Source organism: Megalobrama amblycephala, linkage group LG7, assembly GCF_018812025.1.
Source record: "Megalobrama amblycephala isolate DHTTF-2021 linkage group LG7, ASM1881202v1, whole genome shotgun sequence".
Classification (NCBI taxonomy): domain Eukaryota; kingdom Metazoa; phylum Chordata; class Actinopteri; order Cypriniformes; family Xenocyprididae; genus Megalobrama; species Megalobrama amblycephala.
Window position 1 is genome coordinate 34,062,578 of NC_063050.1, and position 4,071 is coordinate 34,066,648.

General features: G+C 37.5%; 1 long non-coding RNA gene across 1 annotated transcript; it reads right to left on the reverse strand.

Moving 5' to 3' along the window:
* Positions 1-442: 442 nt before the first annotated feature.
* LOC125271442 lies at positions 443-1,935 on the reverse strand. Its single transcript, XR_007185619.1, has 3 exons — positions 1,849-1,935; positions 1,154-1,197; positions 443-989 (listed from the first exon to the last, which is right to left on the reverse strand). It is a non-coding gene; the product is annotated as an uncharacterized LOC125271442 (long non-coding RNA).
* Between the last annotated feature and the right edge of the window lie 2,136 nt (positions 1,936-4,071).

Consider the following 4,071-nt stretch of genomic DNA (forward strand, 5'->3'; position numbering starts at 1 on the left):
TGTACTTAATATACTAAAAAATTATCTTTAGTACTTCTTAAGATCATCTTAAGAACATCTAAGTGTACTCAACTGTGCTATTTTGAGACACCATGAAATATGAACTAAAATGTGCTTTTAATATACTATCTCTGTATTTAAAAAAAATGTATTTAGATACCACTTATAGTACATTTGAGCCCATAGTGTACTACAAGTGGTAATTAAATATATTTTATAAATGCAGAGATAGTATATTAAAAGCACATTTTAGTTCATATTTCATGCTGTCTCAAAATAGCACAGTTGAGTAGACTTAGATGTTCTCAAGATTATCTTAAGAAGTACTAAAGAAGAATTTTTAGTATATTAAGTACAAAATTAGTGCACGAAAATAGAGCACTTTAAGTAAATTATAGAAATGTACTTTTTTTTTCACCTAGGAATGGATGCAACAAGTACAACGACAATTTCCAGTTAGTCTAGCACAGTATGCATAGAAATTATTTTTTTTCAGTTAATCAGATGGTATCATCAGGACAATTGTTCACACACAAAAAAAATGCACCTTTAGCAGTCTCTTGAAAATGGTTTGAGTTAGTCAGGTTATTCCACCAGCATGGGACAGTCCAGGTAAAGGTCAGTTAAAGTGAGTTTGTGCCCCTTTGGGATGGCACCACAAGATGCTGTTCACTTTCAGAGCACAAGCTTCTGGAGGGCGTATAGGTACAGGCTAGCAGAGCCAGTTGTTGTTCTGTTGTGTAGCATTTTCCGATAGGAATGGCCTGGTCTTCCCAAAGTTGTACTGGGCAAATCTTCAAGATCAGGCAGTTCCAGCACTGTAGTCTGTGAAGTTTAACTGATTGATTATAACACAAAAGATGGGTGGCTGAAACCACGAGAACTTCTGTCTTGGCAAGGTGGAGTTGAAGGTAAAGGTCATCCAGGTGAAAGTCGGAAATTTCCATCAAGCAGGCTGAGATGCGAGCAGCTACTGGTTGATCATCTGGCTGGAATGAAAAGTAGAGATGTGTGTCAGGATAGCAGTGATAGGAAAAGCCATGTTTCTGAATGATTCTAGTTACAATTACAACAAAAATATACTGTACAGAACAGCAGCATGAAAAGATGTAAACAAAGAATTTGTTGTATAAGAATAGTACATTTTCCACACCTGGACTGCAATGCTGCTGTAGATCTCCAGTCTTTCCACATGACCTGAAATCATAAAGAAATAAAAATTAGTTGGCTATTACATTAATTCAAACATGCCAGCATATGTTTTCCTGAGACAATGCAAATCTTCAACCTTCTTTGATCTGGAATTTTTATATCCAACTATCCAATGTATCTTATGATTCAGTATTGACAATTTACTCAGGTCATGTAATATTTTTTTTCTATTATTAGTATTTATTATAACACTAATATATGCATACTACTCGTGTTTGCAAGCAGATGCGCTCAGAATATTTAATTTATAATGTTGTTCATATTGTACTCTCATCTGCTTTCATGTAACGTATAACTTGGACCTATAGTATGAGTTGTACAGGCTGCAGAGTGGCAGTTAGCCACATTAATCGTTCAGTGTATCAAAAGAGAATGAAAAAATGGCGGTACTATCACATCTAAACAAAGATATAAACACTTGAATGGACTTTATAAATAACTAATCTTTCTTGGTTTAAAACAGATGGAAAATTGAAAGATACCTGCTGCAGTTTTGCTTTCAACGGCAGTTACCTTACGTTATGTGTCTGAACACCGTTTAGAAATGCTAACATTAGCTTTTTCAAAACTATAAACAATATAAATGTGTAGCCACACGATATAAAATATCACACACATGTAGAATTTAACTCTTACCTCAGCCAGTGATCGGTTGGTATGATGTCCGCTGTGGTCTTCTCACTGAAAGGACATGTTAGTTTTTCTTTTTTCCTCACACTGTTCCGAAGAATGGACAGACGGATGTGTTCAAATAAATTCTCCTGCCCACCACGACTGCTCTTTACGACTGCTTTACACTACTGTTAATCTCACGACCCAAAAGCATAGCCTGCCCTGAAATAAATTCAAATTACCCGCGACGCTCGCCCTTCCATCTGTATGGCTCTGATCGGGAACTGTTGTGGGCGGGACTAACGGAAAAGTAATCGGCGGCAAATTTGAATCTTCGTCGCGCGCGCACACACACACACAAACAAACAAACAAACAAACAAACAAAGCTACGCATTTGCAGCTCGATTTGGAAAAACATAAAATGTACATATCAATAATAGATGTGTTCAGGAAATTTAGAGGAGAATAAGTCAAGGCCAATCAGCAGTTTCAAAATAAGCATATGTGCAAGTTGAGGTTAAAATATTAGTAAAATAAACAATGCGTAATATAAAGAAGGCCTACACACCCTATGTACCAATACTATAATTGAACCTTAAAAATCTAACTTTCACCAACACATTATCTTAAACGGAAGAGGAAAAAACATGTTGAGTGGCTGTTGATTTCTGTAGTTTTACATTTGTTCCCTTTTTTATATTTTTACAGAAAAAATCTGTAAAATATTAATCAACATTTTATGTAAATTTACACATTTTTCTGTAAAAATACAGAACATTTCTTTTAAAAAACAGAAATTTAATGTAATACTAAAATACATGCAATTCCCTGTAAATTTAATAGTGGAAAATTAAATTACAGCAAATATCTGTAAAACAACATGCATTTCAGTGTATAATGACAAAACGAGAAAAATCTGTAAAAAAAATACAGACCATTACCTGTAAATTTACATTTATTTTTAACAGTGTAGGGCCCAGTTTATGGCCGGGCCCCTCTCTGTCCGTAACAGCAGACAAAGGTTTGCGACATTTTGATTGGATCTTGGTGGACTAACACAAACAAACTGTCCAACACCATTAGATAAAGATGTAAGGACAACATCCAGACACCTCTTAGAGGGTAAGAAGAAGACCTCTTGTACCAAGCCTGAGAAGGACAGGACTTCTCATTGGTCCACATAGAGTTTCTGCCCTTCACTCATCTAGAGACTACTTTTCTAAGGTTGACCAGAGACTGCCATAAAAACCTTAGCAGCAATGGGTGAATCAAAGAGAGATCACAAAGATCCATCCGAATCCATTCAAAACTATGTTTGCAAACCTTAGAACTGATGCAAACTACACATCCATTTCATACTTATTCAAAGAAATAAGTATTCTCAGTGACAGCTATTTGTAGTGCAACATCTGATACAAATACAGCTGTTAATGTACAATTGAATGACAGTTCAATCTTTTTCCATCATGTTTAGTCTCCATTTGTTTAGAATATTGCCAAAGGTATTCTGGTGGTGGTTTGGAAAGTGAGAAATGCATTGGTAAACTTTAAAGACACTGTAAAGACTTCCAACTTTGTGCTTTATGCAAATGAGTTCCACAGGGGAGAGAAGGGTGGGCCACACTTTGTGTGTCCCCTCTGATGCCAGCGGCCAATCACAGCACTCGAATGGAGAAGCGCCAAATTGCAATCTCCTCCTCATCGGAAAGGGATAAAGGTACCCTTTCAACAGACATTCCTTGTTCTGAGTCCCAGATTGCAAAGCTGAGACACAGCAGATACGCCGTTCTGAGTCTGTCCTGCACAAGGATAGACAATAACAGATACACCGTTCTGAGTCTGTCCTGCACGAGGATAGACATTAACAGATACACTGTTCTGAGTCTGCCCTTCAAAGGGGGAAGACATTAACAGATATACTGTTCTGAGTCTGCCCGTCAAAGGGGAAAGACAGAGCAAATACAACACAGTTCTGAGCCTCTGGTCCATCCAGAGAGACAACAACAGATCCCATGATCTGAGTCTACAGCTTGTGAGGCAGCAACAGAAACGACTACGTTCTAAGCCTCCAGCTTGTGAGAAAAGAGACATCAACAAACACTACGTTCAGAGTTTCCGTCCAGTGAGACAGTGACGACATCTGCAACAAGGTTAAGCACAGGAGAGCAAACCTTCACTTCAAGGTACCTTCGTCTGCGTGTTCCAGATTGTTAAGGACCTTCTGCACATACACCAGGGCAGAAGGT